The sequence below is a fragment of the Leptonychotes weddellii genome, chromosome 7, assembly GCF_054177405.1.
Source record: "Leptonychotes weddellii isolate Sample4059 chromosome 7, ASM5417740v2, whole genome shotgun sequence".
Lineage (NCBI taxonomy): Eukaryota > Metazoa > Chordata > Mammalia > Carnivora > Phocidae > Leptonychotes > Leptonychotes weddellii.
Genome location: NC_138375.1, coordinates 49,885,616 through 49,900,179, shown reverse-complemented (window position 1 = coordinate 49,900,179; position 14,564 = coordinate 49,885,616). Strand labels below are relative to the sequence as shown.

General features: G+C 35.1%; 1 pseudogene; it reads left to right on the top strand.

The window, feature by feature from the left end:
• Positions 1 to 575: 575 nt before the first annotated feature.
• Positions 576 to 13,713, top strand: LOC102737536 (large ribosomal subunit protein eL20 pseudogene; annotated as a pseudogene).
• The last annotated feature ends 851 nt before the right edge of the window (positions 13,714 to 14,564 follow it).

Here is a 14,564-nt window from a genome sequence, read left to right as displayed (position 1 = left end):
GACAGTATTCAAATTTTTGTACTTCTCTAACTTAGGGTGATATACCTAGGGGTCCTAGATGTAGGTGTGCCTTTACCCAACCAGATCATACATGCTGCAGAAGTTAACTATATTGTTGTTAAATATTTAAGAATAAATTATCATTCTGTGGTCAGTCAGGAAAACAAAACTATTCTAGGTATTTCACAAAAAATGATTTAATATAGGGTATTAAGTATTTATAAGACCATTCAGTGCATTGTAGGAGTGAAGGTTATTAGCTCTGCAGTATCTGGACACTAAAAGTCACAGCTGTTGTAATAATAAGGCAGGAGGTTCACTGGGGAAAGCCACAGGTTGATGCAAAATTTCTATCTGCTGAAACCCACACATATACCTTTTACTATCAGAGTAAATAGTCTTCCATTCTCATTGGTGCAATCAATGCTGACAAAGGAGTTGGATCATTTAGACTTTTAGCTCTGTGTTATAGCACAGAGAGCAGGAATAGAACTAAATACCAATAGGAAATCTGGTACAGAAGCATTAGTTTGTTGGCTATTGAAGGCTATGTTTCAAAGAAGATGTGGTTCAATATGGTTGATTCACCAAAGTGCAAGCTGAAGAACTCAATTTTACCTCTTTACCCTAGTAGTGATCAGGTTTGTGAAAGCCAACACAGGAATCTCTAAAAGTTTAATTTTATAACAAGGTATTTAGTGAATTGATTATGAAGGAAGATGAAATAAGAACAGGAATTTTTAGTGGTTATTCGTTCATTATGTTACTCCCCACTAGACTATATGTTCTTTGTGAGTAGGGAGCTTCTCACTTTTGATCGCAAGTTCACATGAGCTAAATGGAGAATAATAAAAAGATGGCTTTTAAGGTTTTATTCATGTTATTTATCTTTATGAAAGACCTTTTCCTTCTCTGCAAATATTTTTTAAAGATTTTATTTATTTATTTGACAGAGAGAGATAGCGAGAGAGGGAACACAAGCAGGGGGAGCTGGAGAGGGAGAAGCAGGCTCCCTGCTGAGCAGGAAGCCCGCCCGACGCGGGGGCTCAATCCCAGGGATTCCAGGACACAGGGATCATGACTTGAGTCAAAGGCAGATGCTTAATGACCAAGCCACCCAGGCACCCCTCTGCAAATATTTCTTAATATTTAATAAATAAAAATATTTAATAAATATAATTAAAAAGTATTTAATAAATAAAAGTATTTCTTAATAAAAATAAGTATTAATAATTGCATAAATCAATAGCAAAATGGAAACTCGGGGTCAAAATTATGAACCTAGAGGGGATAATCCCTAAAAAGATTACTGACTCATCAAAGAAAAATGGATTTGTTTTTTGTATAGTTTTTAATTATAGTGTATCATGTTTTATCATACACTATTTGAAAAACTAGGAACAGTATATTCATTCACCAGACAACTTGAATCAGAAAGCTCAATTAGGGGTACCTAGGCAGCTCAGTCGATTAAGCGTCTTCTGCCTTTGGTTCAGGTCATGATCCCAGTGTCTTGGGATTGAGCCTCACATCGGGCTCCCTGCTCAGCGGGGAGCCTGCTTCTCCCTCTCCCATTCCCCCTGCTTGTGCTTGCTCTCTCTCTCTCTCTCTCTGTCAAATAATCTTTAAAAATTAAAAAAAAAGAAATCTCAATTAAATCCAGAAATTTAATTGAGAACATTCAATTAAAATTCAATTTAAACTTTAGGAGCAGTGTCCATTAATAGGGGATCTCTTAAATAAATTACATGCTGTAATATTTAGCCATTAAAATAAATAATGTTAATAGCAATGAGAAACATTTACTAAGTGTTTACTTTGTGGAAAACAGTTTGCTAAGTGCTTTATTTGCATTAACTCTATAAATAATTTATTAGGAATATTAATAGTATTTTATTGTATAAATTTATAATATAATAAAATCTTTTAAAATAAAGATACTTCTGTAGAGAAAAAAAGTAATACCAAATAAGCTTTTGATGGAAGGTTAAATAACATTAAGTAGGTATTTTACAGCCATTTGATATGAATCCTGGGATGTCCTCATTCCATGCAAATGGAAGTTTTTAATTATATGCAGAATATATGTACTAAGACCATTTTGTTAATTATTTTTACTGAAAACTCTACATACATTATCAATTACATATTCCCTTATAGAAGGAGAAAATTATTACTTACAATAAGCTCACAGTAAATATTAAATATATATCATAAAAACTAAAACTGAAAGAGTGATTCATGCCTATTATATTCCTCAGTTTTTCCAACTTACAAATGCTTAATTCTAAGCATACTTAGGATCCACTAGATCAAATATTGATTCCAATTATAAAGAGAAATCATTTCAAATATAATTATGATCACAAAATGAGAATTTTGGAATTTTATTCTACATAGATTTCTATAAACAATGGTATGACATCAACTTCATTAGAAGACAGCTTACGTTTAAAGCCATCATACCTTTCTATACTTTCCTTCTTTTGCATCCTTAATTACTTGTATGATAACTCTTTGCCACATTCCTAAGAGTCCCAAAGGACTTATTCCATTGGTCCTCATCTGCAACCTTGAACATATATAACATCTTTTGCTGACTGGAAATAGCCAAACCACCTACTTTGTAGGTTCAGAGACAACAAATCAATGCATGATAAATTACACCATTCTACTTTTGACTAAAAAACAGGAGGTTAAAGTGTTTCTCATTATTGCTACCAAGAAAAAAAAGAAAATTTTCTCCCTTTGAAAACAGATGTTGGTTTCTCTTCTTGACAGAATATGTTTGTCTATAGACAGCATCCAAGACATTCTTAGTACATTTTTTTCATAATAATCTAATCAGTCCTTTAAAAAATAAATGTAAGAAAAAACTTTATATGTATTCTCTATAACAAGTATTTAAACCATTTCATATATCTACAAAGAGTTGAGTAGAGAGTATATTAGGTACAGAGATTTTATTCCTATTTTGTGGTTCTTATAAGGCAGACAGATATAAATGTGAATAAATATATCACAAAGTACTGTGCATTTGCAATAGTACAGGAACAAATATAGAAAATATTAGCAGTTAATTATGATGGAGTCCCCATGTTGGTAGTGGATGGTGGGCAAGGACGCTGAGAACAGAGTATAAATGAGGGGGAAAAAGATGGATGAAATGGAATTTAAACTTGGTCTTGATAAATGAGAAGAATTATAGTAAATAGATGGATTATAAAAGCAATCCATGTCGACTGAATATGATGGGTGAGGTCTGAATATTCCCATGTATATAACTTAATTAGAGAACAGAAATTGAAGCATATAAAAGCATCAGGACAGGAACTCAAATATGGGTGTAGCTATCGACAACTGAGTGCCAAAATAAAGCATTCACAATTGACTTTGTAAGTAAAAAAGAGAAATTAAAGGATTCTGAGGAGGAAACCCGACTTGCAAGAGAAGATGGGGAGTCTACTAGAATTTGTAGGAATGATGTTGCAAGACAATTTTGATAGTCTAAGTAAGAACATGTAAAGCCCTGAACTGAGGGGAACTAGCTGTAACAGAAACCTGATAGCTATTGGTATAACTCTAGCACTTGGCTATAGTGAATTTCCCCAGAAACATATCCCAAAACAAACATGCTAAAGAAAATCATATGTTATAGGGAAGGCCAGCAAAAGAAATTATGTGCATTTGTATGTATAATTTTTTTCTTTTGTTTTGGATGCTACTTTTTTTTTTTACACTACGGAAATTATCAACTTCTGTGCACCATAAAAAGATAAAGAGACAAACGTATTTTGGGCTTAACTTACAAATTAACATACAAAAAATCATCAAGGACATCTGTGTGTGATACCTCCCCCACTAATGTGTCAAAAAGACCACCTAGCCTCTTAAGAATGTGCCTGCAAAAGACAGAGAGGAAAATGTTCTCGTCAAGAATCCTTTTTCTTTTTCCTACAGCAACATTAATTACGTTGTCAGCTAGAGCCAAAGAATGAGACAGGCAGAGGTAATCTGATTCTCATCTTGTTCAAACTTGTCAGTTCTAAAATGAAGTCAAGAGTTAGTCAGGGAAAATGGAGAAGGTCTCCTTCCTCATTGAGAGATAAATGGGAAGTCCAACTCCTGAATTTTTTTTAAGAGGAGGGTCACTCTCCAAAAGACAATTGTCTCTTTTCAAAAGTATTACTAATTCAGCCCTTCACATGACAGCCTCCCAGAGGCAGAGAGTGACGTTTATACTCCCATCTTCAGCATAGCTATGCATCATCTGTTGTGCCTTTGACCCTCTGCTAAAAGAAAATGTATCTCTAAAGTGATTAGGAGCTGCCAAGACTTACAAATTTTTAAGTTGAACTTTTGCTTCAACTCAGTGTTTTTACTTCCTAGCTCTGCTGTTTCATGTGGCCTGCTAGGCAACTCTGAAGAGAAGCTGATTTCAATAAGCATTTATTTGTTATAATTCTGACTCACAAAATGATCTTTGAGATTATATATATAATATTATATTATATATAATATAATATATAATATATAATATAATATAATTATAATATAATATATTATATATGTTATATAATATAACATATATAATTAATGTTATATAATATATTATATATTATATATTATTATATTATATTAATTATATTATAATGTTATATTATAATATAATATAATAATCTCCAGAGGAGAGAAAGGAAGAGAGGGAAACCTGAGAGAAGAACAAAAATGAAGTATGAATGACTAGATTCCTCAATGATGGGAAGGTTAGAGAGTATGATATATAGATGTGAAATAAGAGGCTGAGAGGACAAGATGCATATGATTTGCACCAAAGATCAAAATATTCTGAACGTGCCACGTAGTATAGGGAGTTTAAATATAGATCCTATTCAGTCAACAAATTTTTTTCCTTCTGAGTGTGAATCTCCACCCCCGCTTCAAGTTGTGTATTCCTAAACTATTTTCCTCAAATAAAGCCTTTTATTTCTTCAAATGTTAAATGAGTGGAATGAAAAGAAAAAGGCCTTTTTTTTTTATTTCTCATTTCCCAAACAGATTTGTTATCCCAAAGAAAGTAAATAGATTCAAATAATTACTTACTGAAATTATCTGAAACAATGCTTTAAAAAACCCAATGCGTGAATGATTTTATTGTTGAGATTAATATATTTCACCAAATTCCACCCACTATTCCACACTGCTCTGATTGCTCACATTATTCTTTTAATTAGATAACTTTTTAAAGTGTGTTCTTAAAAGAATCTGGTTTAAATGTCGATTTTTTTAAAAGAAGCTTAGATATATGAGTATTGACTTTATGGAAAAAAAAATCACTTGAATCAAGACATAAGGTTTGTTCTATTCACCAATGCTGTGCCTACAACTTTGATAAAACATTCCAATGAGACCAAAAAAGTTAACACTTCCTAAATTCAGGTTATCTCCACATGGGCTGGGAGATAACAATTTCTCCAGTATCTTCTTCATAACCTGAATCTTAAAGGTCAGTTAATGATGGCAAATGGATAGTGGAAAAAAAGCAACAAAAACAAAACCAACAAAAAAGTTTTACTGTCAATTAAAAAAAAAAAAATAACCAGCCCATATAAGTAACAAAGAATCCCGATTTTTAAAAAGAAAGTGCATTTGCCAATTTTTTTTCTAATCTCTTTAAAGTTTTTCAATAGTTCTAAATTAAATCCCTTTCACCCTTATCTCTTTATCCATCAGAAAATCCGAAGGGTATTTGGATTCAGACATCCATTGCACCAAAGATCTTTCATTACACAGCACAAACAAGCACTTTTATTGAACAAGAACCCAATTACTTAAGCTAGCTTCAGGTTTCATTCTACCCTGCAGCATCTACTTTGACAGAAGCCTACTAATCTCTTCTGATGGACGTTGCTACATATCAGTCCTGATACACAGAGATGATTTCTAACATTCTTGTAGAGAACCACTGATTAAATAAACTGAGATGCCCATCTCAGCTTCCTTGGACCGATGAATAACAATGAGAAAGACTTCAGGCAGACATGGACCCTTTCCTCCACTGTATAAGGCACCAGTAGAGAAAGAATTGAAAAAAGGAAGTATCTATTCGGAGAAAATGACCAGCATTTACCAAAGTCCTGTATTGACATTGTCTGAGATTCTCTCCAGTTTGTTTCTGCTCTTTAAATGACTGTCATACTTCCCACATTTTGCTATAAGAGAAGAAAATCAATTCCGTAAGGTTCTTATACCTTTGCTACTGCCATTCTTGTTTTCAAACTTATTGATAAACAATGTTAATGACTTGACTTTTATGTCAGTAATTCTTAACACTAAATGCACATTAGAATTATCTAAGAACTTTTAAAAGAGCCTGACACCCATCCCTACAGATTCTGATTTAATTCATCAGGATTGGAACCTGAGCATTATTTTTTTTTTTTAAAGTTCTCCAAATGGGAAAAAAAAAAGGAAAAAAAAATTTCTCCAGATGATTGTAATATAAAGCTAAAGTTGAGAAGCATTACCTGATGTAAACAGCAACAAACAGATTTGTTAATTTTTATATTAGAATTTTGAAGAGCTGTTAGGAACCATTTAGTCTAGCTTCACTTACAATGCAGGAATATTTTAAAGAAAAGCCTCTGAAAAGTTACACTAATGAATATATTGTTACCTCATGGCAGTCTATCTCTTTGGTTTCCTTTTAACATTAAATCTTTAGAAAAAGTCCCCAAGATACTTCAAAGTATCCATGTACAAGACTGCTCATGACAACACTGTTCATATTAATAAGCTCAATAATATCCAATAATAAAGAATTGGAGATACAGAGAGAGAGAGAGAGATGGACCCACCCAATATAAATGAGAATAGGGAGAATAACTTCAGTGTAAAATATTTTAAGGATGTAGCTATGTTCATATATGTACACTTATTTTTTTTTAAGATTTTATTTATTTATCAGAGAGAGAGAGAGACAGAGGTAGGCAGAGGGAGAAAGAAGCAGGCTCCTTGCTTAGCAAGGAGCCCAATGTGGGACTCGATCCCAGGACCCTGGGATTATGACCTGAGCCGAAGGCAGACACTTAACCGACTGAGCCAGGTGTCCCCATGTATGTACACTTATATACATAATACCTTTTTATTTTATTTTTTTTAAGATTTATTTATTTTGACAGAGAGAGACACAGTGAGAGAGGGAACACAAGCAGGGGGAGTGGGAGAGGGAGAAGCACGCTTCCCGCCGAGCAGGGAGCCCGATGCGGGGCTCGATCCCAGGACCCTGGGATCATGACCTGAGCCGAAGGCAGCTGCCCAACCGACTGAGCCACCCAGGCGCCCCTACATAATACCTTTTTAAAGAATATGGTAAAGATTGGTTTCTAGAAATATAAGGTTAGGCTCTTATTTTTAGTTTACACCTTTTAAATTATTCTGTATGTAATCATTTGTATGAACTGCTTTCAAGTATTTCAACTAGCAGAGGTTATTTGGATATTGGGATAACAAACCATTTGTGTCTCCTTTTTTAAAGTTTTCAGTATTTTCCCAATACTGATATGAAATTAGCTACTCACACTTTTTCTTGTGCTACCATTTAGAGCTAATGAAGTTCTACATGATGGCCTGTTGGCTATTTGAAAGAAAACAATAATGTTTTCCCTTGGTGTAAACTCATTTCAATTCTTCATATTCTTTTAAAGATTGTGTACTGTGTGCTTAATATTAATGTGCTGGTATTAAAGGATATGAACATAATTTCACCAGTTTCTGCCATGAAGAAGCTCATATTCAGTCAAGGAGATAAAAATAAGAACAAAAATTAAAAATTAAAAAATAGTAATTTCATTGCAAGTTTATTTATAAACAAAGGAAACAAACACATACAGGGGAGTCTATTCTTTCAAGATGGTGGGCAAGTCTATTATTTCAAGATACAGGGAGAGTCATGTTGGTAAATAGGAACGGAATACTTTTATAAAAATTTACTTTTCAAGTTAACAGCATTTTTATGTGTTATTTTAATTCACTTTTAGAACAGTACCAGATATTATTATTCCCAATTTATAAATGCATAAATGGAAGCTCATGATATAATGGCTTTAAGATCCTTTTCGTCTCTGAACATGCTCTGATTCATCAATGTTGCTCTACAATAGCCAAGAATTAAAGATATTTTCTAAATGTGGTCTGATCAGTGCAGAGGCAAGTGACTCTACCAGGTCCATTGATTTTAAGACTAACACCTCTGATAATTTGTTTTAGAGTGAAGAGAATGGGAGGGGGGAAAAAAGATCAAAGGAGATGGGGATATGGAGGAATAAGCAGCTAAGCCTGCCTGGAAGAGTCAATGATAGCTTCAGAGAGGAAATAGGGTTGACTCAAACTGAGATTTGAAAGGCAAGGTATAGTATTATACCTTGCTATATATATATAGCCAGGGAGGCAAAAAGTGGGGCTTTCATTCTAGGCACAGGAAGTAACACAACCAGAAACACTGCCTGTTTAGGCACTAAGGATGCTTTCATACTGCGTGAAGTTACAAGGACAGGAAAAAAGGGACAAATGGGAGTGAAGTTAGAAAGGTAGATAGAAGAATGACCATTATTATCTTGGGGATTTGGATATGATTTTACAGGCAATTGATCAACAAAATAATAACACATTTTATGTCCTGGAAAATAACTGTGTATTCAGTAGAAGTTAAAAAGGAATAAAAACTTGTATAATAGAGATGCTCTCAGCTAAAATAAAACATCCACATAAATATCAGTAGTTTTTAAGTTAAAAAGCCAGTTTATTACTTTTGTAATTTTTACTCCCTGTCAGGAACACAGTCACACACTTTTGTGAGAAACAATGGTCTTCTTCGTTAAGCTATGTGTGATATAGAAGAGTCAACAGGTGCCTCATATGACTGCTTCTGGTTAGGATCATTTTCAAATTTATTTTGACATAATATTTCCATCAGAATATTATAAGTCAGTTAATAAAAAAAAACATGTCAAACTTCTATTAGAGGTCATTTATTGCAGGTTGTTTACTATGATTTCTTTGCTTCCAATTTCTTGTCAAATGAAAAGCCGTATCTTAGCTTCTCCCGAACAATTTTGAGCTTTAGCTTCTATAATACAGATGTCTACCGCATATTCTAAAATTGGGATCCCTACTGGGAACAACAGAAAACCATGGTAAGGAAAGAAAATACACAGAAATATGTATGAAAAGGGAATTTTTTCTCTCTTAGTTTTAATGTTCTTTAAGACAGCATGCTGGTATCCTCTGATGTGAGAACATTCCTCAAAAGACACTAAATTTAGAGTCTTTAAACAATATTCTGTTCTATGAAATTCTTATAAAACATCCACTGTTGAGATTTAAAAAATATGGGTTAATAAGTAGTTTCAGACAAAAATAGAACAAAGCTACTTATTTCATATTTGGAATATGAGACTAAATGTTTTTGTGAGATCCAATGTTAGGGATTACACTGGTTATTTTTACTTGATAGAAGTATAATTTATGGCATCTGTATGTGGATTAATTGTGATTGTTTCATGTTTTATTGTCAAATTTCCTTTGCTAATAAAGCCATAGATAATGAAGCTGGCAGAAGAGATCATTTTCTAGAGTTTTCAAGGTCAGTATGTCAATTAAGCTCTGTGGGCTAATTCATTAGTACTGGAAAAAAATGAACATGCTGAGCAACAGGATATTGCACGTCTGGGATATCAAACGTCTGTATTGACTTATGACAGCCTCAAGTTCTCTCTTTTGTTAAGTGATTTAGAGAGGCAAATTACTTTTTCACTAATTTGACAAAGATGAGACTTTTTAAAACTTCATAATATAGGTTCAAGGATGCTGCATCATATAAATCAGTGAACCATGATACACATATTGAGCCAAATTCTCCAAGTACATAAGTTTTGCGTGTCATTTAGCAGCAGCATGAATTTGTTTCATTCATTCGACAAAGATTTATAATTTACTGAATATGTACTCTGCACAAAGTTCTATCTTAGCCATGCGGGAGGGGCAAAAAAAAAGAGGTATCCACAGTCTTCAGTCTCAAATACCCTACAGAGACAGATATTAAACAATTAAGTACATGGTTGTTAATTATAGCTGCCATAAGTGTCACAAAGGGAAAGTTGTGCAAAATGTGAGAGCATACAATTGTTATCATACAGTAGCTTCAAAATGAGAAAAACATGTGGTCTGAACATATTCATGGAATAATTTATAGATATTAATTTAATAATTAAATATAATTGAGTAAGTATTTATTGAGAAACTACTGTATTCCGTTCATTCTGTGGGGGTTAAGGATATAAGGAAGTCATACAATGTAATTGGGGAAACAGACATAGGCACAGAAAACTGCTAAAAGCTACAGATATGAGTGGCCCTTAAGGTTAAAAAGATAATACTTTGGAGAGAGGACTCATTCATTCATTCTTAAAATATTTATTGAACACTTATCATTTTTCCAACATGGTGTTGGTGTTAGGGATATATGTCAATAAAATATAACCCTTGTGTTAAAGGACTCACTTTCTAGTGAGTCTAACCCAAGGTGGTTTTCCCCTCAGGGGACATATGGCAAAGTCTGGAGACATTTTTCTTTGTCACAACTGGGGAGAGGACACTACTGTCATCTACTAGATAGAAGCCAGGGGTACTGTTAAACATCCTACAATAAAAAGAACAGTAGCCCCCATGATGAATAATTAAACATCTCAAAATGCCAATAATGCCAAGATAGATAAACCGTTGAGAGTCACAGAAAAATAAGTAATCAATTACAAGTCAGTAGTATTAGTGATGAATGGGGCTATGCTTTAAAAGACTGAGGAAAGTGAAGGATAGACTGTGACATGTCAAGGAGAGTAGGCAAGAAAACTCATTTGACTTGGTTACACTATTATGGCAAATTATGGTGAGATACTGGAAATAAAGATAGCAAGGTTAATAAAGAATGGATATGAGAGGGTATTTGAGAGATAAAATAAATATTAAGTTATCCAGCAATTATATGATGAAAGTTTGGGAGGAGAAAGAGTTGAAGTGGATGGAAGAGTCAATGATTTCCTTAAAATTTGTTTCATTTGGGTGGTAGGTTAGATGGTGTTAACATTCACATATACTGGAATGAAGGAGAAAGACAAAGTTTTGAAACTTTAATATATTAATAACTATGACAAAAAAAATTTATATGTTATATGTCAGACAATGTGCTAGTCACAGCAAACTATTAAATTTGTCATAACCCTTGATGGGGAGATAGAGCTATTTAAAGTAAGTACTGTTACCCCTAGGTTTAAGACAGGGTAAGAGGTTAAATAAATTGTTCAAGGTCACATTGCTTATTAGTGGCAGTATCCAGAGTCTAACTGAGATTTTTCTTCTAAAGCCAATGTTGTCAACCTCTATGCTTTATTTGATAAGGAGAGATTATAGACAATCCAGGTGGAGTTTTCACAGTTTGGATCCAGTTTGTCTGGGTTCTTCAAAAAGCAAAACCTGGCATAAAAGCTTGTATACTACCAGTTTATTAGGGAGGACAATTCCAGAGAAGCAGAAATGAAGAGAAATTTGGGTGAGTCAAGGAGATAGGGAGAGCAAATATTCAGTATTAAGTTAAACACACTTGATCTCTTGATTGTAAGACAGTCTTCAAAGAGGGCATTCGAACAGTTGCATTTCACTATAGTCCATGTGGAGGATGAAAGGGAGAATATTCACTAACTCTCAGCAACATTAAATGTTTGCTCCAAAAGCTTTAACTCTCCTGCCCTTCCTAGGTTGCTCATGCAAAGATACCAAGTGGGCCTCAGTAGCAACAGAGATGTCTTGGGGCAGGACGCAAGAAAGATTCAGCATGAATGGAAGATAAGGCACTGATGAGTTGTGCGTTACACAATCACAAGGAAGCTAATGCAAAATAAGAGACCAAGTCCTTGAGACAAGTACGATTGGGAACTATGCAATGGTGTGTAAGAAAGAGCTGATATATCTGGTCTTTAAATATTATCAGCTTTGTTCTCTTAAGTTATTTCCCCTTCTGGTGTCTTAATTTCTACAAAATGGAGAAAATCATAGTACCTATCCAGGAGTGTTGTGGGGATTAAAAGGTTTAATATATATCAATCATTTAAAATAGTAACAACATAAGTACTAAATGCACTTATCATTTGTTATTGACATCATCACCATCATTGTTGTTGAGAAGGAGAAAATCAGCCCCATAATATCCAGCAACTGGCTGACTCTAACAGCAAGGCCTGGGTGTTGTTAGGAGCTGGCCCTGGCACTCACAGCTAAGAATATGATGTTCTCTTGTTGAATATAAACAATCTCACAGAAAACATGAGGAGCCAACAATGTCTCTTTGTGACCATGATGAAGTGAGACAAACAAAAAATTCATCAAATAGGGAGTATAAGAGTCAATACTCCAAAGAGTATTTGAGGAAATGGGTAAAATAGAAGACAGATTACATTGGGCAAATTGATGAGTAGGAGATGTGGAAATCAGTCATTTTTAAAGTATGAATGTGAATAGGACAGAGATGGAATTTAACTCGAGGGAAATGTAAGGTTGCAGGAGAGATTACTTATGACAGGGAAAAGTAAACATTTTAGTTTGCTTTAAGAAAGGGTCTGTGGAAAAGAAGGGTTTGAAGATCCAAGAAAGTGAGGAGAAATTTGATGAATTTAGTTCCTAGAGTACATAGAAGAAAGAGATATCAAGAACATGGTTGGATGGGCGCCTGGGTGGCTCAGTCGGTTAAGCGACTGCCTTCGGCTCAGGTCATGATCCTGGAGTCCCGGGATCGAGTCCCGCATCGGGCTCCCTGCTCGGCAGGGAGTCTGCTTCTCCCTCTGCCCCTCCCCCCTCTCATGTGCTCTCTCTCTCTCATTCTCTCTCTGTCAAATAATAAATAAAATCTTTAAAAAAAAAAGAACATGGTTGGAGAACTAACCCTGAAAAGGAAAAGGTATTTCATTCTCTGAAATTGGAGGAGAAAGGGAAATAAATCCTAGTATTGCTAAATGTGAAGGATCTGTGATAGACGGTAAAGAGAGGAGGCAGTAAGAAATTTTATCACTGTTGACTTGTTTTCTCAGTTAGGAAATAATCCAAGACATCTGTTGAGGGTAAGGGTTAGTAGCCTTCCCACCCCCAAATGCCACACGCCTACCCTCTATCCCAGGTGAATCTTTACACCTAATCATGGTGTTGCCAAGATTCACTTCTGGTACTTTGTGTCTCAGCTGAAGATGGAAGTCTTCAGGGGAAACTGTCTACTGTGGACAGGTGTTCAAGAACTCCACCTTGCGGGTGAAGAACTTCAGCACCTGACTGCACTGTGACTCTGGCAGTAGCACCCACAACATGTACTGAGAGGACCAGAATCTGACCACTGCTGGAGCTGTCACCTAGTGCAACTGACACCTGGGCGCCTGGCACCGTGTCCGGTCCCACTCGATCCAGATCATGATGGTGGAGGAGACTACAGCTAGCAACTACCCACTGGCAGCCAAGCAGTTCCATAACTCCAAGATCAAGCTCCCACTGCCCTGCTGGGTCCCGAGTTGCCAACACAAGCCATGCTTTACCACCAAGAGGCCCAACATCTTCTTTTACATGTAGAGCCTCCCTGTCCCTAGGTCTGCCCAAATAAACTCTTTGGGAAAACCAGGGGAAAAAGAGAGAGAGAGAGCAGTTAAGTCAGAAGATTCTATATTCATAACCTTAATGGACCTGATCAGCAGGGCTAGTAATGTTTCTCTAGAAGTCCTCAGCAGCTGAGATGAAGAGAAGACAAATCAAATGCTTGAACTGATTCCTGTTCTCAGTGGCAAGTTTTCTGTGGTGGAAGGTTAGTTAAGAGGAACAAAGTAATAAAACGTCTGAAGAGAGCCTAGTTGAAATAAGCGATGAATGTGTCCAGGCTCAATAACAGGTAAGCAAAGCCAGCTACAGACTGACTTATTAATGGAGCTCATAGTTCTAGGTCACTGGAGGTGCAGGATGGAGCAGGCAGGTGGATATGCAGGGGGGGAGGAGGGATGATGGCTAGGGTCAGTAGCAGTGCCAGTAAGGGAATTGGAAGGTTGAAAGGATAGATGGTTTCAAATAAAGAGTTTAAGATTTTGGAAACTGAACAGTTGTAAAGGATAGTGAAATGCATACAATAATCTAGAAATCTGTCTTGAAGCTGGGCAGGGGTGTGGAGGGAAGTAACTAGAGAAGAGTTCCAAGACCCTAGCTGCCAGAAAAGGTATTAAATGTTAATGAGACAAATTTTGAAAAAATTACCAAATATTAGTTATTCTATTTTCTCAGGGAAATAAGATTCCTAGTATACCATAAAAAGAAAGAAGAAAAAGAAACCCCCTTAATGTTTCATATTATAATTCAGAAAATTTATACTATTGTATGATAACAGTTTCATTAAACTGCAGTGAGAATTATTTTTACAGAATGCTCATATGCTACATATAAACATTATGAATAAATTGCTGGTATCTACTGATAAAACTTTAAAACAG